General features: G+C 47.7%; 1 protein-coding gene across 1 annotated transcript in view; it reads right to left on the bottom strand.

Annotated features, from left to right (window-relative positions):
- LOC144093608 (cholinesterase-like) overlaps positions 1–17,230 on the bottom strand; it is a 73,081-nt gene extending 55,851 nt beyond the window's left edge. Inside the window, exon 1 of the mRNA XM_077627168.1 lies at positions 17,075–17,230. The gene's annotated coding sequence lies outside the window, so the exon portion shown is untranslated. The remainder of the gene's footprint in view (positions 1–17,074) is intronic.
- Positions 17,231–22,295: the final 5,065 nt, after the last annotated feature.

A 22,295-nucleotide genomic window follows, 5' to 3' on the forward strand; every position in this document is an offset into this window, starting at 1 on the left:
GTGTGTGTGTGTGTGTGTGTGTGTGTGTGTGTGTGTGTGTGTGTGTGTGTGTGTGTGTGTGTGTGTGTGTGTGTGAAGATCGTTGACCAGATTGTGCCACACTCTAGTGTAGCGCTCAAAAGTGCAAAAAAATTGAAATTGTATACCCTTACAGCGCAAGAGGAAACGTAATGAGCCTTGAGATCAAAGGCCTTCCTTCCTATTTCTACCCTGTATCAACAACGATAGGACTTAAAGTTAAGCAAATGACACAACTAATGACATCTTCTGTAATTATATCCATACTTCCGCTAACAAACAAAATTTTAATCATAGCAGTGGTAGCGCAAAAAACCTCAGTCAGTAAAAGCAGAGGTGGGTCCAGCTCTTGGAAAATTTTTACCGGTGCTAGTCCTTACTTGTTATAGTTCCCATAAAAGGTGTCTCAGAATATAGCCTCCCGATGTCTCACCAACTGGCCTACACATCCACCCTCCCAAGTGCCACAAAAAGGTATCTTAGAATTTATTTGCTGTTGCTATACAAGATGACCCCTCCGTGCCAACTTTCTTAGCACTGGAATCTCCGAACAGATGCAGTAGTTTTAGTAAAGCAGCCTTGTCACGACGCTGAATCAGCAAAACAATGAAATGCTCTTCCATTCCCCGTCCCCTTCTTTTCTTTTATTTGCGCTAAGGTACCTCTGTCGCGATAGGGTCGGTTCGTCTCGCTGTCAAAGGAGTCGCGAAGTTGTAAATGAGGCCGAAGTAGACAGGCGCGAGAGTGACGTTACACACCCGCTCTCCATCCCGCTTCTTTCCCAAGCAGCGCTGCCTAATCGTGCTGAGCGTTGTGTTTATTGTGAATGATGGCGCCGCGGAGGCCCGGCACGCACTTAGCGTGGCTGCTGTGTCGCAACGCCGCTGACAACTGCACGCCGTCGGCGCGGCGGTGCGCGACGCCGCGCTATCCGTCTTGTCGCCCTGCTCGGGCTCCTTGAACGGGTGCCAGCGACTCATCGAGCGCGGGCGCCGCGAACTCTTTTTTTCCGGCCGTGACTTCCTTCAGCCAGCGTCGAACCGAGCATTTCACCTTCTCTCAACGCGCGGATCGTGAACCGGTGGCAGCAGTTGGTGAGAGTGTAGCGCGGTCGTCTCGGCCGCAGGAAGCCCCCTAACGGTGAAACATTCTGCTCAGTAAGATCTATTATTGGTTTACCTGCCAGGTGCCGCTATGAAAGCGCTTGCAGCGAGTTTTCGGCCCAGCGTAAAAACAACGGTAGTTAAGTCTTTCCGGTGCGCTCGTAAAACGATATGCAGACTCTTCACAACCTACTGCGTAACGGAGCACTGGATTCTCGATTTCAATGCCACAACGAACTTTAGACACGAAAGGAGCTAGTATTCACTGAAACCGAAGAAAGAGTGTTTTTTTTTTTTCAAAAATAAAGGTATTCCTATGAGCGGGAAATTAATTGCTTGATCGTTAGAGATAGAACGTAACTTTTTCACTAACTTAGAAGAAAAATCGACTTGTCCCCGTTGGTATCCTAATCGTACAGAACTCTGCGCCGACTGAAATATAGCGGCGGCTGCCCTCACTTGATGTCTTGATGTTGGTGCAGCCTAACCTTGAGAGCGTTCGCCAACTTCTTACGAGCACGTATCTTAACGAGCTCGTCATCTTCAAACCCTTGTCCGCTCAACGAACTTCAGGACAAGTCATAATTATTCGGCCTCAAATTGGTGTCGTCTTTCAAATTCACTCCCACGTCTGGCTTTAGGCAGACCCCACCGGGGTGGCCAAGTGGTTAGGGAGCTCGACTTCTGAGCACGAGGACTCGGGTTCAATACCGGTCGGGGCCGGCGGCCGCGTTTCGATGGAGGAGAAACGCAAGGCGCCAGTGCACTGTGCGATGTCAGTGCGAGTTAAAGAAACCCAGATGGTAGAAATCAATTCGGAACCCTTCACTACTTCCCCTTTCAAAGCCCCTCCGCCGCTATGGAACATTAAACGATGTGTATCGCGTACCAGGCTCAGGACTACAAAATAAAAACTCTCCGTCCTCCTTCTGGGTGAAGAGGTGAGAGTGTCAGTTTTATTACGTCCTCCGCTCATCAGCTCTTTCTTCTCTCATACCCACAATAACCGCTCCAAGGACCACACGTACCACGCCGGTCCCGATTACCTGATTACACATCGCGCGTTGTCGTAAGCGTCGAGCTCTCGGATGATAACCTCAACAACGTTCCCAAGGAGGTTGCACGTGAACGCTGGTGTTTGCGGTAACGACATATCAGCAAACATGCTGTTGCAATCAATGACCTCTTTCTGACAGCAAACAAACAGACGTGCTAAGTTACACAAGCCTCTGCAAACTCGATTCCAGCACACACCGACGGCCTGCAGTGAATTTCCTGCGGAACTGCAACGAGTCGATTCGGGAGGGCTTCGGGGAACCTCGTGCTATCACCTGCTGCCTTCCTTCTTTTTTACAGGCGATAAGGTGTGTAATGTGTCTGTGTTTGGCCGCTGTGCGTCGCTCCGTGAGCCAGGAGATAAACGCACTCGAAACATTGATCGACAATCGCGGTCGTCTTTACCCAACACCGCGGCGGGCAGCGCTTGAGGGCGTCGGCATTTGCATTTGAGATGACCGCTACGCTTATTGCCTCAGTGCCAAGATGGGCCGCCGGAGCCAGAGGGAAGGCCCTTGAAGGGCCGTGTTGCGTACATTTATCGAGGCGCCTCCTGTCCTAAAGCTCAGAGAAATCACTTACGTGACAGAGACGCGCCACTTCAAGCATCCTCGAAGTCACGATCATTGCAATGTGGTTGCGCTGAATTGTAATTTTTAGACATTCACAATACCATCATGTTCCATTTCCTTCTCTATTTCTCCATTTTGTAATTATATTGGGAAGCCTCCTCTCCCACTCCGCTCTTTGTCTCCTTATCTATGCATACATGATAGTCGCCGCGGGGGCTGAGTGGTTATAGCGCTCGGCTGCTGGCCCGAAAGACGCGGGTTCGATCCCGGCCGCGGCGGTCGAATTTCGATGGAGGCGAAATTCTAGAGGCCCGTTTACTGTGCGATGGAAGTGCACGTTAAAGAACCCCAGGTGGTCCAAATTTCCGGAGCCTTCCGCTACGGCGTCCCTCATAGCCTGAGTCGCTTTGGGACGTTAAAGCCCCATAAACTAAACTATGCATACATGCAATTATTGAATAAGACCTTTCTTTACCAGCTGCAATATTTTAGAAGAATAGCATCTTCCTTTCGATTCGTGATTCCCCACACCCTCTCATATGAATCTTTTACGGTGCCATTTTGTGTGGCCTGCAATTTCGTTTATTTATTTTCTTAGGAGGGGGGGGGGGGGGGGATCGCACCTTACAAATCCGTGTCTTGTATTTTGAGTGCGACCGTAGAACTTGCGGTGCTTTCGCTAGGCATCTGGGTGTAATAACTGGAGAATCGATTTGTTTAATCTATTCGCTAGTTATCCGAGTGCTGTTATAAGCAAGTTTCGTTTTGCGTATTGTTATTTTTATCTTGAAAATCATCCCGAAAAATACATGCATGCGCACGCCTACCCGCATTTATCGGCAATTTGAGCTGCCTGCACGAAGAGCATTGTGACGCATAAAGTAATGAGGACAGACTGTAGCACCAAAAATGCGCCTTCGACCTTCAGATATTGTGATGTGCATACGTCTGCGACAGCTTCCCGCTTCACATTGCGTCTCTCTCGTTCAAATCTTAGCCTCACGCAGGTTCTGCCCGACAGAAGCAGGCAGTGCTTGCTTCGCGCGAGGTCAGTGCAGATTTGCTCTCGGCACTGAGCAACCAACAAAACCCCACACATGGTTCAAGTTCCACCATAGTAGCTTCATCTTAGAGATAGCATCCATCCGTTACGTCTTTGTTTCGCTTTCTATATTGGACGTGATCGGTGATGCGCGGGGTCATTACGACCGGTCGCCCGGTCTCGGCGCCCCACAACTGCAGCCTCCCTTTAACCCCCCCCCCCCCCCCCCCCTCTACCCCGGCGATGGGCGGCGGCGGGACGCGCTAAAAATGAGCGCCCGTCTTGGGGTCGAGCACCCCTGACAGCGACGGCCGAGCGCTTTGTTCAAGCCCCCTCGTCTTGACAGACATCAGACGCGACGCGACCTTGCGGCAGATATCTTCTTTGGAAGATCTTGAAAAATAGCAGTCTTGTCAAGAAGAGAAGCAATAAAAATGACGGATGGGCAGCGACGGCCAGATTTAAGATAACCCCATCGATCGGGTATCGATGAGGCGTCAGCTAGCCGGTAGGCCTGGGACAAGCTTAGCCGTCTTGATATTCCTGCATAAACTCAAAAGAACACTAATCCCCCTGGGAAACTCGCGACTGAGCAGGCAGTCACGCACAGGGGAAGCACCACGCTGAAGCCCGATGAGAGTTCTTATTGCGAGAGGGCGCCAGGGTTGACGAGCTTCGACGAAACCGATTGCACGGGCGGGCACGATTGCGTGTTTGTTATTACTTTTCTTTTTCTGTGGGAGAGAGTGTTTTGGTAATACTGAAAAGGCTGTCAGGCGGCGCAGGCAAACCAGTGGACCAAGGAGTGTGGCGCCTTGTGAGAAAAATGGTTTTCCTTTTTTGGAAGTGAATTTGATGTCCTTTTTTGTTTTGTTTGCTTTAAGGACAGCGTTATATACCCGATGGAAATATGAGGGCCGGCCAAACACTTGCTTAACCAATCATGTTAATAGTTTGACGTGATTTGACGCCACAGAATATGGGACTGGCCTTTAGGTCTTTAAAACCAGGGCCTGGAGCCATGGAAAGTGGTTCTGGGCTACGGTCAGATGTAATGCATCTTCGGCTATTCCGAGTAAGGGCCTCTCCTAGTGTTAGCTAGTTCCACATTTTTTGTTTAACTTTTTTGTCGTTTAAATTGTCTCTTCTGCAGCAACTTGTATTATTGTAGATTTTTGTATATAAAATTTCAAGTCGTACTCCCTTAATACCTGCATCCTGATTCGTCGCAAGACCATATCTGACGGGGCACACCTGTTGCGAAGAAAGCCTTCGGTCAGTCAAATCAAGCAGCCGTCTCTGGTGGTAGGCACCTCTGGTGCGAAGAAGACAAAGAACCTAGTAGGCCTGCAAGATACCTGCGCTTTACTTATATTTTTTTCTCTCCTCGACGGAAAGCTGTAAACAGTCTCTTCCCCACAGTCCTAGGTAGTAACAGGCTTGTCTTACTTGAGGGTTGCAGTTTTATTATCCGAGGCTATAACGAAATTCGTAAATAACGAAATTTGTCGGGCAGAGTGAATGCACTCAGATGCGTAATGAACGTGATATCTGGTATCAACGAAAGTACTTGATAGCACAATTCCTCAAGGATCAGAACCTATATAGTTATCTTTCGGAAGCTTCTCTCAGCCGTGAGTATAATCGGCGGATAATTTTTGTGGTGGTCTGTTACTGAGCCGTCCAGGTGCGAGTACGTGCTATTGAGGCCTCGCTACGCCATGCTCGGGCTACTGGCTATGTACGTGCGATGCTATTGCTCTCTCTCCTCCCGCGTGCATCCTTGGTGTGCTCTGCGGAAGCCCGCTAACGCGCTCAGTTACGGCGCCATAAATAATGTGCTGGCACACAGCGAGCGCATTACATGTTGCGCCAGCACTCGTTGGCTTCCTACTAGCGAGATCGAGATCTGCTCCAGATTTCTGCATCGCTGATGAACAGCTGGTCTTTGTGGGAAGCGGCAAACATGCGCACGCTACCCGAACCAAGTGCTCTTCAGCCAACGTGGGTGGTTATGGAACTGGGCTACGCGCCCTAAACTGGTGTCGACTTTAGCTTTTTAAACGAAGCACTACCCGCCGCGGTGGCTCAGTGGTTAGGGCGCTCGACTACTGATCCGGAGTTCCCGGGTTAGAACCCGACCGCGGCGGCTGCGTTTTTATGGAGGAAAAACGCTAAGGCGCCCGTGTGCTGTGCGATGTCAGTGCACGTTAAAGATCCCCAGGTGGTCGAAATTATTCCGGAGCCCTCCACTACGGCACCTCTTTCTTCCTTTCTTCTTTCACTCCCTCCTTTACCCTTCCCTTACGGCGCGGTTCAGGTGTCCAACGATATATGAGACAGATACTGCGCCATTTCCTTTCCCCAAAAACCTATTATTATTATTAATATTAAACGAAGCACTCCGAAGCAATGTTAGAAAATGAACGTTCCTATCGTCAATTCACAAATCTTTCCTAAACTAACGTGAAACAAATGTAGCCACATTTATAATGACTGCACGTTTGATTTTTTTACCACTTTCCATCTTTGGAAAATGGGCATTTTCTATATACAGATGATCACGTCTGAAACAGCTTTTGTGGTCCGTGCAGTGCGAAATTCCTTTTCTTTATATGCGGCGACAACCAAATTCCTGCCTGCAATACCTTTGCAAATTATAGACATCGTAGTATAAAGAAATACACAATGCTTGAGTAATTTTTCTGTCACCGTGTGAGCTGTGTCGCATACAATGCTTCAGAAGCTATGCTAGACAGGAAGGCATTTATTGAGCAATGGCTTTTGTAGCATAGCTATGATAAGTTCGTCTCACAGCGGCCCACGCACAGTTCAGTTCGACGATCACGTGACTATCCTCGGCACGTGCCTCGCGTTATAGCCGGCAGGTGAGAGCCCGAAAGACATGCGGCGGGTTGAAAATACCTAGAATTTGTTTAATACTTTAATACGCTGTCCCATAAACTGTCTACCCGAAAAACCGCAAATCTGTGCTCACATACGTGTTAGAACGAGACAGCGTTTACGCCAAGCAATGTAATGCGGGAGACCCTAAGAAAGGAACATCGCCTGTCTTTGAATTCCGCTACTGCCAAACGCCATTGTTTCAGAAATGGAACACTTTCATAATCTCACTGCCCCTAAAAGACGCAGAGGCTTTACTTAATTATTTTTCTTTCACGAAATCACTGACAATTGACATTAGGTTTGTTCTGCTTTGTCCAATTCAATATTATTTTTTAGTGCGAAAGGGCTCCACACTCGGCTTTGACAAGGGCCGAATTACGTCCGTTTTCCTGTAATAATTGCAGTTCATTAAACCAGTTGACAAGAAACATTAAATCTGCGATATTCTCCGCGATCATTATGCTGTACATGAAAACAAAAATTTCGAACAATGCTGTATTTTGAAAGGAAATAAAAACTTGTATTTCATGCATTCCAATTTTGAAGCACTGGCAAGTAAAGGCTTAAAGACTCGGCGGTACCTTTTGTTTCTTTGCATACAGGATCCGTCGCATTCTCTTTCACCGTCATTCCTTTGCCAGCTTCACTTTATTCCTGCCTTCAGTTCACGGTAGATAATAAGAAAAGCATGTTTCGCACTCGTTTTATTGGCGCGCCGTTCACAAAAAGGCAAAATTTTAAGCTGAGCACGTCTTGAAGCGCGCATAATTAACTAATATAAGCTACAGAGGTAGGAATATGTTTCCCGTTCATTTCTTGAAGCAGACGATCTCACATGGTAAGGGACGACTTCTTGGATAAATGGCAGAAGTAGGAGCACAGTTTACCCGGCGCTAGTGACAATTAAGGCATGAACATACTTCGAAGTCATAGTCGCTGTCGTAGAATTTAAAGTTTCTCTCCGGTAAGAAAAAACCAATGATGTTTTTAGCCTGCTGACACCAAATGAAACTATGACCAGCGATAATGTAGTGGTCTCTGGTCACTAGGTCGTCGACAGCACAGTGCCACATGTGGTCGGCCGCCGTGGTGGCTCAGCTGTTATGGTGCTTGGCTGCTGACTCTAAGACGTTGGTTTGGTCTCGGCCGAGGCGGTCGCATTTCGATATAGGCGCAATGCTAGAGGCCCATGAACTCTTCTGTGTCAATGCACGTTAAAGAACCACAGACGGTCAAATTTGTCTGGAGCCCTCTACTGCTTTGGCCCGCTTAACCTGAGTCTCTTTGAACGATAAACCCCATAAAACAAACCAAACCACATGTATTCACGTGACAAAGTTTATGATTTTAGGCCGTGTGTGTGTGGGGGGGGGGGGGGGGTGCGACCGCGTGGGGGAGGGGGCAACGCTTTCGCGTTCACCTTTCCCGCCGCAAAGAGAAAAAAAGCTTGTTATTTTTGCTTTTTCATTATTATCATTTTGCTTTTTGGGATACGCACCGTCGCCAGCATAACTCATTAGTTACATTGGACTTCCACTCTGTCTTCCGCAAAGCACTGGGCACATCTGCTTGCAAAATGACTGATTTGAAAGACAAGTACACTCTCGAGACTAATAGAAACAAGATTTTGATTGCAGGCCACAAATTCAAGCTGTAGCGTTTTTTTGAAATTTTCGCGGCTTTCAATGGTGCGAATGTTTGAAGCTTCTAGATATAGAGCCTAGTTCTTTTTTTTTTTAGCGCTAGCATTTAAAACGCTACCGCACACTCCAATTAAAGCCGCAGAGACGTTTAGGTGTCTCCAAACAGTCGAAAGCCAGTTTGGAGGAAATTAAATATCTGATGACGGCACTTACGGAAGCAGTCAAATTTTCCTCTCTTCCGCCCGTTCCTTGCCATGACTGGCCGTGCAAGCCATGCAGTGTGAGCTTTGCGTTGAAAGCTGTTCGTTTATTTTGAACGTCCCTGCAAGCGCTTCTGCGTGAGAATGTACCGTGCCTGAAAACAACGTTATCATTCGGCCCCCAATTCAGCGTTATGCAGAGCGGAGAGGACTAAACGTCATCAAGGCTTTAATCGGCGTTTACGCCACCGTTTTAAATGCAAGGGCAAGCAAGCATAGTAGCGGACACACGCAATTTTCCTTAATCGAACGTTGCGGATTTTGTGCGCAGAAAACATGGCGGCACCATTCGCAGCGAGAGGTTGAGTGAAAGAGAGAATAAACTTAGCAAAAATAAGAGGCACTTAAGACTGCTTTTGTGTTGTTGTTGTTGTTGTTGTTGTTGTTGTTGTTGTTGTTGTTGCGAATGCGGGAAGAATTGAAAGGAAAGTGCACGGGCCTGCCCACTGGCTCAGGCTGAGCCACAATCGCTGTCACGTGCAGACAGTAGGAGAGTTGCCAGAGATATGAGAGGAAATATTGAAAGAAAGGACGCGCGTCACAACAACAGCGTCATCTAAAGAGAAGACGACGGTTTAGCAACAGGTACTCCCGGTGACATAGAGCCCTCGCCATATGTGCGAGAGACCCTAGATCCCCGCCACGTAATGCCAGGACACAACACGAAATCATTAGAATGTTATTGCGAGCGTTCGACCTCGACGCAGGTTGCGCACTGAGAAATGAGAAAACACGCCTCCGAACGCTACCACAAACGTTGTATCCACAAAAGTGTGAGTGAAACATTCGGACACTCGGTTCAAATACCTGTCACGAGCTAGTCTCCAGCCTTAGCAAGAGACGTATGCTATACGCAACAAAAATTGCGAGAGCACTGAATTCTGCCAAAAGCGCGATTGAGGTGTCCACTGACCCAGAGAGCCAGTTATACGCTCTTCCATTTCCCAAAATCATCAGTCTAGAACGCTGTCAACGCCAACGCCAATGAACACATTGAACGTCGACGGCCTATAGACCTTTTCGCATTTGCCTTTATGAGCGCAGCCACTGCCTTTATGAGCCACTGGACTGTGCCAGCAGCAGTCTGATTGGCGGAATTCATACAGGCGCCAGCTGCGCATGCGCAACACTGTCCAACACGCACGCTTGCTTAATCAAGAGGCGAGCGCTCGGTTTCAGCGAGGGCGGCGGCAGCCCGCCCGTGTAAATGTCTCGCAAAGGCGGAGGAGCGGCTTCTGTTTCACCTTTATATTAATACTTTGCTATGTCCAGCAGCTGTCAAGCACTTCGACCCTTCTTTCTAGGGCAGCTGTCCGCATTGTGGCATTGTGCGCAGAAGTCTTCGGACATCTACCACATGGTGTGGGCCTGCCCCTCCTACCCTGCTATCCCCCCTCACCCCAACCCAACCCGGGAGGACTGGGAGGCGACCCTGCTCCGCTGCTCTGACCTGCAGGCCCAACGGGCCTTGGTCGGGCGAGCCCGGGTGGCGGCCGACGCCACTGGGGTACCGTACCGAACTAGGACCTTCACCTAGTATTTGCAAGTGTTGGCCCCCTCCGGGTCAGCTCATGCATAGCCTCCTTAAGGGTGTCTGCACATAAATGTTTTTCACCACCACCACGGCGGCGGCGGCTGAGTGACGTCATAGCTATCGCGTGGTTTCTCCTCGGTTCAAGTTCAAACTCGCGCTCACGGTGAAGAAGCTACGGAGGGTAGTAGTAAAGCTTTCGCTCTGAAATCAAATCAAATCAAATCAAAACATTTTATTTTCAGGGCATGTCCTGCGGAGACAGAGACCAAAGGCTGATACAGCCTGACGAGGTCACTGCCGCCGTTTTATTCGTACAGCGTAGCAGAAAGATGCACTTGACATAGAAATTTCGGATTTCCATTCGACATTCAACGAAAATAACTTACAATACAACGAAAATAACTTACAATATACCGAGAAAAGAGAACAAGCAATACTACACAAATACACAGTTGACAAAAATCATGTGCCCAGGCAAACTTCGTAAGAATTATAACGCGTTACAGGCATTCAGTGAGCACTGATGCAGCAGTACACACTGCGCATGAAAACAAAAAACAGTAAATAAGAAAAAAATGCTCATCTTATAATAAAAAATCGACTTAACACATGCGGTTGTCACAACAAAAGTTCTATACATTCTTTTTAATTTAGCAGAGCTATCTGCCTAATTTATTATGCCTTCGTGTTTACTTAGAATATTGATTGTTTGGTAGGTCAATGACTGTTTACCGTAATTTGTTCTAACCTTCGGAAGCCTTCTTGTGTAATGTCTGAAACCGTACGTACTGGTCATCAACTGTTACACCGAGACTTTTGTGTTTGTGTGTGGCGTGTATGTGGTGAATTATTTTATACAAGTATATTTGGTTGGACATGATCACGTCGCGCTTTGCAAATAGGCGTAGTGCGTAAATCGCGGGTCTCCTATATAATTTTCAAAAATACGTAGCATTCGTTTTTGTAATACAATCAACTTATTAAAGTTATGTTGAGTAGTGGTGCTCCAAACTAGTGAACAGTAGGAAAGCTTTGAGTAAATTAAAGCGTAATAAAGGGATTTTTGTAGCCTGAAAGGCATCATTGTCGAGATTTTTATAATGAATGTGATCGATCGGGCTATATCGGTGGCCAAGTGCTCTACATGGCATGTCGATGTCAGAGTTTCCTGGAAACAAACTCCAAGAAATTTCTACTGGGTTGTTTGCTAAATATTAGTAGTTTTGCACATAAGTTGGATCATGTGCTGGTCACGTTTATTTGGAGAAGAAAATATTATATACTTAGTTTTAGTGGCGTTTAATTGTAGGCAGTTTTCATTTAGTCATTCAGAAAAAGTGTGTAGATAGCGATTTGTTATTTCTTCAATTTCGCGTCTCTTCCGTGCAGAAAAAAATACGTTGGTGTCGTCCGCAAACATAACTATATCGGCAGTGTTGGCAATTGCAGTAATGTCGTTGATGTATAACAAAAACAGCGTAGGCCCTAATATTGATTCCTGCAGTACTCCATTTGTTACGCTCAATCAAGTGGAGGAGTAATTATTCCCATTCGTAAATTGGAAGCGTGTGTCAATGTAATCTTTTATTCATTTTAGTGAAGTGGCACATATTCCAAAGCATTCCAGCTTATGAAGCAGTATGCTGTGTTCAACCGAGTCAAAGGCTTTTCTCAGGTCAAGAAACAACCCTAATGTATAAACCTTATTTTCAATAATACCATGTATGATTTTCTCCTTTACGTGAAGTAGTGCTTGTTCAGTGCATTTCGATTTTTGAAATTCGAGCTGGGAGCTAGATATAATACTTTATTTTTTCTAAGAACTTTGTTATACAGACATTAATAGCCCATTAGAAACTTTCGATAAAACAGGTAATACTGATATTGGTCGGTAGTTTGTAAGGGCGTTTCTGTCTCCTGACTTGCACATTGGCACAACCTTTGCTATTTATTGTCAATTGGTCAGGAAGAATACCAGTGTCGAACATTAAGTTAATAATATGTGCGAGAACATTTTTCAACAACTGGGACACATACTTAATGGGTTCGGCCTTGATTTCATCATGTCCAGCGGCCAAGTAAATGTTCAGTGTCTTTAAAAGCAAGGGTCGGTGTTTCCGACGTTCGTACAAAGGTGAAAAACAGTGCTCCGTTGGTCGATTAGTACCACAAATTGGGCGTTCACCGCCACCCCGGCTCAGTGGTTAGGGCGCTCGGCTACTGAGCCCAATTTCGCGTGTTCGAACCCGGCTGCAGCGGCCGCGTTTCGATGGAGGCGAAACGCGAAAAGGCACCCATGTGCTGTGCGATTTAAGTGCACATTATCCCAGATGGTCGAAATTATTCCGGAGCCCTCCGCTACGGCACCTCTTCCTTCCTTTATTCTTTCACTCCCACCCTTCTTCCTTTACGGTGCGGTTGACGTGTCCACAGAAGTGAGACAGTTACTGCGCCATTTCCTTTGCTCAAAAAATCACTAATTGGGACAGCAGGAGCCTCTGCAGCGACTTGTCCTATTGAAAAAGGTGTGCATTTTTCCGTTGACAGCTCTGAACTTACCACGAAACACGTCAAACGACAAACTGGCAGAACTGGGGCTGCACAACACTTTTGATGAGCTTAGTAAGGCACAATTCATGTCGCAAATACAAAGGCTAAGGAACTCGACAACAGGAAGGGCCCTCTTAAGAAGGCTGAACTATAAAGAAGCCTTGGACATCGAGGACAGGTCGGAAAACATCCCAGATGAAATACGTCGAACCTTCCATGTTAGTCCCATACCCAGGAATATGGATCCAAACCTCCACGCAGCAAGAAGACAGGCAAGGGCTATATATGTAGAAACGAAGATAGCCACACAAGATCGAGTAGTGTACACTGACGCCACACTGTATCCATGGAATCGCAGCCAAAGCATCAAGAAAACAGTTTCGGTTGTAACAACGAAGGAAGGTGACCTCATCAGCGGTGCATCCACGAGAGATGGAACGATAGCTGAGGCAGAGGAGATAGCCGTAGCCCTAGCGGCAGCCGAGGGCTATCGCACCAACAAATCTCTCACAATCTTAACTGACTCCCAGGAAGCGTGCAGACGCTACATGGCAGGAAGAATCAATAAGAAAGCACTAAAGATACTCTTGAAAACGAAGCGAACCAATGAAAATATCCAACATAGGATCTACTGGGTACCAGGACACGCCGGAATCAAAGGCAATCTGAAGGCAGACAAGCTAGCTCGCGAGCTCACTATCCGAGCTGGTGCGTCAAATGCCTCGGACGGCCCGGGGATGACGGTGGAGCTCACGTACGCAGCTATCCTCAACCTCATTAAAGGCAGAAGGCGCAAATACCCCCAGCCACACCCTCATCTAACACAATACGAGGCGACATGCTGGAGAAGACTCCAAACAGGGACCTTCTACAACCTTCATGTCCTACATAAGATGTATCCAGAGCAGTATAGGGATACATGTCCGTGGTGCGGGGCAACCCCCACGTTATATCATATCACATGGGAATGTACACACAATGTAGCGTTCCGAAATAATAAAGACCCAAATGCAGAGCAGTGGGAGGACCGGCTAACCAGCAGCCAGCTTAAGGTCCAAAGGGACCTAGTGAGCCACGCATGCCGGATGGCCAGGGACAGTGGTGCCTTGGACTAGGGGCGCCAACCACGCTCAGCCTGGAAGACATCGGCAGTCTCCGGGCACGCAACCAAACCTCTCAATTGGAACAATAAAGTTTACTCTCTCTCTCTCCGTTGAGAGCACTTGTCATTGTAGCTGTCGTTTCTTAATGAAAATACTCGTTTAAGTCAAAGCTAATGCGGGCAGTCAATGTACATATGATTCCACAGAGGTTTAGCAACATGACTCTGGCTGCTGCTTAGGAGCCAGAGTTAATTCATATCTCCCTTTCATTCTCTCCGTTTCTTTTTCTGGCTGACTTTCCTAAAGTCGTGAAATAATAATGATCCAAATAATGCCCACAAGCGCTCCAGCTGCGATGAGCGGCAGTGAAAAAAAAACTATGAGGGCACTTAAGTCTGCTTACGTGGAGGAAACGCGAAAGCATGTGTTTTGAAGAAATGAAAGAGTTTTGGGGAGAGGAAACAACGCAGTAGCCCTCAAATATCGACGCATCGGTGGACAACTCAACCGCGCCTTGAAACATGCAAATGAAGATGCATATGTCATCGGTCCGAGCCCCTGTCGCAAGTCTCAGGAAGCATGCAATTTAAGGTTCGTATGTCATTGGTCCAAAATCATGTCGCAAGCTAGCCTCCAACTTGACTGAAACATGTAAACTGTATATACAAAGGAAAATGCTATGACACCATTCAGAATGTGTTACGACGAACGGTTGCTCAAAATTTGGGCGAATGTTTTCGGGTGTACTGCCAACACATCCGCATATTACTCAGCAAACAACTACAGCGGCTCGGCGGTGAGCGGGTGATGGTGATATTTGATACCTGATTTAATATCGGCTGCAGGTCCTTGGACTCAAGGTATTAAACTTATTTTTGAAATATGGCGGAGTGCTTGGCTTGAAGCACTCTGGCACGGTCTGCCCAGTATTGCACTGCCTCCGGGATCGGCCCGGGGCATATTAGCGCGCGCTTTTCCTTTCTATCTTTGCTCTCCTATCCTTTAACTCTCCTGCCTTCAGCACGCGGCAACGAGCGTGGTTCGGCTTGAGCCAGCAGGCAGGCCCGTGCAGTTTCCTTTCCTTTCTTCCTATCAGCAACAGCAGCAGCGGCGAGCACATATTTCATTCCGGCACGTCATGTCAAATATTGCGGCCTATTGACGTTGCACATGTCACAGGATTTAGCTATGCACTGGAAAGTAGCCCTATCGAGCCGCACATCCCGAGCACTAACCTCAAGGACCGAGCGGCTTGGTGACACTTGAGCGAAGGACCCCCGGAGGCAGGAGTGTAGAATCAACCGCTGATGAATTACTCGAGTATCGTTGTCTTCGGGTCAAATTGCAAGTACGGTTGTCAATCGAAATTTTTCGGCGTTTGGAGCAGAGCCGATGTGATTGCTGTGAAACATTTCACATAACGATAATAAACTGCCTAACCGCTGTAGGCTGCAGTCTACTTGAGTACGAACTGTGGGCGCTTCTCTTCTGCTTCCACGTGCCGCACTGCCGACGTGCGTGCAGCGTTGCCTCAGCAGCATAGTTCTCACCGGAGGTGTACGTGTGAGGCGTTGTGACGCCCGTCGAGTCGAGAAGAAACAATGCATTACATACCGTTGAAAAAAAAACAAAAATGTCATTCAAAGACGCGCTCTCGTGGTTGTGCTCGGCACGCACAATGTTTCTTACTATGCATAGTTTTAGTGCGAGCTCTACTCAGTGTATTGGCGCTGGGCCATAGGGCCTGGGCCCAAACACCTGCTTGTAAATAATAAATGTTTACCACCACCACCACGCATTCGATGAGAAGACCTACGTCAGGCGTGAGATGCACCCCTGTGGGCGCAAGCAAGCGGGGGGATGAGTGACTTGTGAAACTGATACTGCTCGGTAGCTCAATTTCTGTGTAGATTACGACGAAGCGTCGGGTAAACGCCGTAACATTCTCGAGAAACGTCTTTCCTTGTGTGTGCATAGATGAAGATGCATTATACGAGCAAGTTACTTTTGAATATCTGCATTTAGGCGTCCTCCATAGCGCGGCTCCCGCTTCATGAAGTGAAATTCAAAGCATGACTATCCTGATAGCATCATTCGTCTGGCCTATAACAATGCTCCCCTGCAATGTCTTGCACTTCAAGACCGTGGATGCGTCTATCACTCCTCGCTGAAGCCACGCATCACTGCTGTGAAACCGCTGTCCAGACGCATTCGAGTGAATGAAGGTCAAGCGACTTTAAAAGAGTTCATGAAGCCTTGTTGAAAGCGGGCAGGCTTGGTGAGATTTTCAGCAAAATGATATAAGTTGCTGAGTCGCTCAGATTTCTAACAGAACTGTGAGCGAAAACACTCTTATTGCAACACAATTTTCGATATAGGGGGACTGCGACATTATCGTTCATTGTCTGCGATGATCGCGAGAACAATATAGGAAAATTTTACAGGTATTCGCAGCCTACTCGATTAAGATAGGGTTAAGAGACACTGACAAATATATGATTTACTTAGTATAGTCGCAGGCAGATGAATTGAAAAGACAGTCAACACGTCAGAAATTTTTTATGAAATATTTAAATAAGGAAGCGCGTATTCAAAAGTTCATACCGCAAAACTAGGTATTATGGCAACTATTTTCGCCTATTTAATTGTTTAAAGTGTGCTCAAACGGAGTGACGGCTAGCAAACAAGTGTGACATTGCCAAAGACGCTGTAACTAAGGCGGCATTTATTTTTTTTCGTCTATCGGAAGAAAAGAAAAAGTTATGCATTTCTGAAGACAGCAGTGCAGCGTCCTGGTGAAGTAAACGAATACTGCTTTCTCTAGACTGATGATTTCTTTTGCTTGTTATGGTTGATGATATTCGCTGTCAGCTAAACAAAACGATAAATATATTCGCTGAATTCACGGCTGTTAATAAAAAACAATGAAGCCATTCAAAAAGGCAAAGACTTTGCACCGCTACAAATCGGCATTTAGAGGAGTAAAATGACGTCAGAACTGCAGTTTAAAGTCAGTGGCCTGAAAGCTCGCGCAAGCGAGGAACTGTTGCGTTTGTGAGTCATTCTTTCATTGCGGCCTGAGATGACGCAGCGCTTAATAAAAAAAATATATTGATACTGTGGCTTAACAGACCGCAAACGGTAGGTTTAATGAGATGCTCTTCGTTGCTGCTAATGCCCGGTACACGTGAAGATAGTGGAGCGAATACTCAGAGGACTTGCGATTTTGAATGTTCTGTAACCGAACACAGGTCCTTCGGAGGGTGCGGAGCGTGGTCTGACCTACCTCGTTGGCGCTCGTAAAGCGTCCGCAGGGTGTTAGTCTTTGATCTTGAAGCTGTAGCGTTGCAGACCCGTGGTCGTTGGAGACGGAACGGTGTGTGGCTCGCCAGACTTCAAGCGCGCGCGACCCCGGGCACCCCCACTCTACGAGAGACCCCGAGCCGTCAGAGCGTCTGGGTCGGCCTCGGTGGCCTTGCACCGGGCGTCCCTGGTTGGACCCCACGATCAGAGGAGGAAATGAAGGAAAACAGAAGCAGGGCCCGGAGAGAGGACAGCGGGGAGGGATGCTCGCGTAGCTCACTCACACTTTGCCCCGTGAAGGTAAAAGAAAAAAAAGGCAGGAAAAAAAGAAAACATCTAAAACGACGCAACAAAATTGGCGGCGAATCCTTATAACCTCCTCGCAGGACCCATCCCTCAGCCAAGCGTCAGGCTCGGCACGGAGAAGTAAAAAACATAGCTTACAGGTTACAATGGCAAGGCGATAGGTTTGACATACAGCAGTAAACAAAAAAAAAATAGAGGGGGAGGGTGAGGGTGGATGGGGGAGAGAGGGAGGCCTGAGAGGAAAGCGAGCGACTGTCAGGGACTGGCGCTTGTAGTACAACATGTTTTGTGATGTATGTTCACACCCGGAGCGGAGCGTTCTTATTTTTAGCGCGCAAGCACCCAGCAGCAGCAACAGCCGCCACAACCATTTCTTATTGCGCCGTTCCGTGGCATGTGTAGCGTGTCGGCTCATTGGAAGGGTCCCAGGGCTGTTTAGGCTTCGGACAACAAGCCGCCTGTTTGCCCCCTCGGCCGCTCTACGGTCCTCGGAAGGAAACTCTCAAGTACGCAGGCGGCTGCTTTCTGTCTCGCCGCGTTTAGACCGCTAAGCAGCGCGCACGTGAGCGCAGTCATTTCAGAAAGCTGCACAGCTTCTGCAGGACTGAGGAGCATTGCTCAAGATGCCGCATAGGAATGCCGGAGAGCGCCTTTTTGACAGAAGTGGTGGCTTAGTCACTGCGGGCGACTTGAAGTGGTCAAAGCAGACACCCGAGGCAAGGTATCCTTGTATGTCTTCTTGCTGCTCTAGAAACGCAACAGGATAGCCTGCCTGTGCTGAAACACGTGACTTTCGCCGCCCGATCCTTGGTCAATCCCTCATGTTACTGTTTTGCCAGTGGGGCTGATACCGGCAGCTACTGCGTTTGGGAGATGCCCTGAAGCTGAGAAATACTTGCTGGCGCTTATTAGTTTAGTGATTTTGAGGAAAGTACGGCGCAGTAACTGTCTCACTTCTTGGTGGCCACATCAGCCGCGCCGTATGGGAAAGGACGGAGATGGTTTATGGGTGTTTAACGTACCCAAAACGACTCGGGCTATGGAGGAAAAACGCTAAGGCGCCCGTGTGCTGTGCGATGTCAGTGCACGTTAAAGACCCCCAGGTGGTCGAAATTATTCCGGAGCCCTCCACTACGGCACCTATTTCTCTCTTTCTTCTTTCACTCCCTCCTTTATCCCTTCCATTACGGCGCGGTTCAGGTGTCCAACGATATATGAGACAGATACTGCGCCATTTCCTTTCCACCAAAAACCAATTATTATTATTATTATTATTATTATTATTATTATTATTATTATGCGGGACGCCGTAGTGAAAGGCTCCGGAAGTTTCGACCACCTGGACTTCTTTAACGTGCACTGGCATCGTACAGTACACGGCCCTCTAGAATTTCGCCTCCATCGAAATCTATTTCGCCTCCATCGAAATTCTACCACCGCAGCCGGGATCGAGGTCTTTCGGGCCAGCAGCCGAGTGCCATAACCACTCAGCCACCGCGGCTGCACTGGGGGAAGGTGGAAGTGATAGAATAAAGAGAGAGGGGGTTCCTAGTGGAGGGCTCCGGAATGATTTCGACCACGTACGTGAGGATCTTTAACGTGAACTGACATCGCACAGCTCAAGGACGCGTTTTTGCGTTTAGCCTACGTTAATACGCGGCCTTGGTTAAATTCTAATATAGTCACGTTTAATAACCACTTCGGCAAAGGGAATTCGCATATACCAAAGTGATTCAAAAATTTAAGTAGCAAGATGTTCCATCAACAAAATTTATTCCAAAGTTAGATACACTAACACACAGCAGCATGTCACTGTGCGCATTAATTTACAATAATCACCAAGCTTATCCAAACATTCGCCTTTCATCACAAGTTCTTCTTCAAAGGAACAGGAGTCCCTGAGACTACTTGAGTTTTAATCTCGTCACTGGATGCCGTGTTGCGGCTGTAGCAGTACTCCATTAGTAAAAGGAAGGTTATGGAATAGTGTACAAAGTTTTCTAACTACCTGTGCTTCTCTAATTCAAAGGAAAAGCCAAAATCGCTGTAAAATATTATAACCGCAATAATAGAGGGACGTTTTTGTTTCTTTACGCGCAAGTGTTAGCTTGCCGCCGAAAACTTCCGGCGCATGTATGTCTCCTAGCTGGGTAAGTAGTTTATTTCTTTCGATGAAGAAACTAGCAAAGCTAATTTGTTGTTTGTCAAAACAGTAAATGTTGGCGCTAAATTGAGGGTACCTATTGCTTCGCTACAGTACTGAGGTTACGCAGTTCAGAAAAAACGTACTTTTTGGCGGAAGTATTTAAATGTTCGGGGCTTGTTCACGCTTAATTAGTTACCTTTGGGGGCAAAATTTTCATTATTACATAGCTTTTCCTGTGACTTACCAATCTTTCACCTATCGAACATTCCTAGTAGTGACATCTCGTGAGAAGAATGAGATCACGCACACAGACAAGCCCGCACGCACGCACATACACTCACACAAAAAGACGCAAGGAAAGAAAAGGGGCGTACTGTTCCTTTTTTTCTTGCGATGGAAATCACGCGTGCGTGTCTCCTTGGGGCGTCGCGACGGTCTGTACGTTATTAAATATGGACGTGTGTGGAAAAGCAGCTCTGTCGGATATCCTGCTCTCTTGCTGAGTAAAAAATGAAAGGCGCCAGGTACGCAGGGCGACAAAAACACGACTGTGACGTTCTTTGAATTGCAAATGAGATAGCACACCTCTTCATTCTGGCGTAGCAACTATAGCTCTTCACGCCGACAACGGGCAAATCGAACCACCGCTACAAAAATTAAAAACCGCGGGGTCAGCAGTTACCATGGTGAAAGAAAACAGCAAGCTTCTCCACTGCATACCGAAACGGCGGCTTGACGACAGGCTTCTTTTCCGACTCACGCTACAAAATAAGGCACTTGTACATTTGCTAGTACTTCCGCTTTCTTGCACCATGTTCCGCTCTGCTTGGTACTCTAGGGTCGACACTATCCCATTCTTTCTGATTGCACCATGATAATTTTATTTAACGCAATTATTTATTTAAACGAAACAAGCTCGCTAGATTGGCTAGTCAATGTAATGGCTCCGTATCAAGATTCCGTGCAGTGTGGTTACATAAGATTTAAGGAGCTAGCCTTCGTTGTTTCGATATTCCTTTCGCTTAGTAACACCAGTGTGCACGCAACTGGCATTGAAGTAGTACTCCGGCCATGGCTTGGCACTGATGTTACTGTCGCTGTAGCTTGTTACAACAACGTTTGGAGGGACGATGATGTATTCTGGATCAAGAGGCTTTCTTGGAGCGTGCTGTCATGGTGCAGCGATTGGTCAAAATTACTGGACGTGCTACAACAAAGAACTTCCCTGAACTACTGGACCACAGTCATCGTCCCAAGCGGGGACGTGGGACTCGCGGACTTTTTACGGATGTTCAACGAAGACATGCGCTACTCCTACCTCGTGACGTGGGTCGCACTTGTTGCCTCTCCGCTGGACCTCAGTGTTTTAAGTTCTCGCGTGTCGCAGCATTTGCTCTGCAACTTGGTTGTGATCCAAACAAATGGAAATGCAGCGGTTAAAGCCAGCGTTTCGTTGGAACGTTTCAGGAATTGCACTTTGCATGACATCCAGAACAACGCCCGCCGGTATTTAGGTACCAGCACAGTTCAGGAGAACGAACTGCTAAAAACATTCTCGGGGAAACGACTAAAAATTGGCTGCCCTTCCATGCAGTTTCGATCACACGGTAAGTCACATAAGTGTCTACACTTCAGCCGCGTCATCGATGCCATGCGCATACTGAACGCTTCAATAGAGCTCACCAAGGTCGAGCACAAAGACTTAGCCCCAAGTCTTTTGCAGAAAGGGACAGACATATACATGGGCAATGTAGCCCTAAGCCTGTGGAGGTTTCGAGAGCTGGACTTCCCGGTGATCACCCACTACTCGTACCTGACGTTCTACGTCCGCGGCAACGCGACCAGTCCTCTGCTCTTCGGGACGGTCATGGCCAATTCTAAGACCGCACTGTTACTGCTCTTCGGATGCCTCCTTTTTTGCTTCGTAGTTCTCCTTGCTATGGATCTTCTAGACGACAGCCGGAACGACTACGAAATGGCCACGCGAACGCTGTTTCTGCTGATAGCCTCTTTCTACGCAAACTCGACCCGCATGCCTACCGCAAGCCCCTGGAGACTCAGTAGGAACATGCTGCTGCTCTCCTGGATGCTGGGTACCTTCACGTTGACTATTTACATCGATGGGGAACTGACATCCTGGCTCAGCGTCAAAGTGCCGTCAGAAGTGATAGACACGCTGGACGAGCTCTCCGACGGCATCGAGAAGCGCCTGGTGTTTCCCTGCGTCGTGAACGCGTCCGTGTTTCACTTCCTGTCCATGCGCTCCGGAGAGCACACTCTCCTGCAGCGGTTGCACGGCGCCTATAACAGGCTCGGGGATCAGATGATTTCTGAGACGATCCGCGACTGCCTAAAGTGTGCCACGGAAGAGAATGCCGTTTGCCTCGCCAGCACCATCGACAGATGCTACGTCAAGTGAGTGAAAGTATTTCTGCCCGAAAGACGCGGGTTCGACTCCGGCCGCGGCGGTCGAATTTCGATGGAGGCGAAATTCTAGAGGCCCGTCTACTGTGCGATGTCAGTGCACGTTAAAGAACCCCAGGTGGTCGAAATTCCCGGAGCCCTTCACTACGGCGTCTCTCATAGCCTGGGTCGCTTTGGGACATTAAACCACCATAGACCATGAAAGTATTTCTGGTGACCCTCACTCCTTAGCAGCCTTAGTGACTCCTATTCGACGCGCGGTTGAGCAGTGGTTGACTTTGCCTCTTTATTTTAAAAAAAAAACAGTCCAGTTCACGTGGAACGAGTG

The sequence above is a fragment of the Amblyomma americanum genome, chromosome 6 (genome assembly GCF_052857255.1).
Source record: "Amblyomma americanum isolate KBUSLIRL-KWMA chromosome 6, ASM5285725v1, whole genome shotgun sequence".
Lineage (NCBI taxonomy): Eukaryota > Metazoa > Arthropoda > Arachnida > Ixodida > Ixodidae > Amblyomma > Amblyomma americanum.